Consider the following 515-nt stretch of genomic DNA (forward strand, 5'->3'; position numbering starts at 1 on the left):
GCCCTTAAACTCGTTGCGCGTGCTTTAAAGACTTGATTATACACTTGTATCTTAATATACTATTAAATATGGGCGTTAATAAACCCACACTAATGGCCTGTGTGCAGTAATAATTTTAGGAAATCAAATAAAATAAGATGCTCCAACGTCCAATTTGTGAGTGAGCTCCTAAAACGACTGGACCTCCGCGTAGTGGTAGGCCTGTACTACAGCAAGAAAGTGCGTGCATTTTTTAGTGATTTATAAATTGCCACAATTCAATCAAAACGAAGGAATGGAAGAATATCTTCACAGGGAACAATTGAGGTCGACGTTTAATTCGAATTCAATAAATCGCTTCGCAAAAACAGAGACTTGGCGCAATTTCGACGGGAAATGAAAGTTCGCGATTGCCCACTGAGGGTATTTCGTTTTCTTGTTTTCCCTAGAGCCACAAAGTAAACCGAAGTAGGTATATCTTTTATTTATTACGTTATCACGGAGATAATTGAACGAGGCTACCCTTGGGGTAGGTC

This window comes from Photinus pyralis, unplaced genomic scaffold (genome assembly GCF_008802855.1).
Source record: "Photinus pyralis isolate 1611_PpyrPB1 unplaced genomic scaffold, Ppyr1.3 Ppyr1.4_LG1, whole genome shotgun sequence".
In the NCBI taxonomy this organism is placed as follows: Eukaryota; Metazoa; Arthropoda; class Insecta; order Coleoptera; family Lampyridae; genus Photinus; species Photinus pyralis.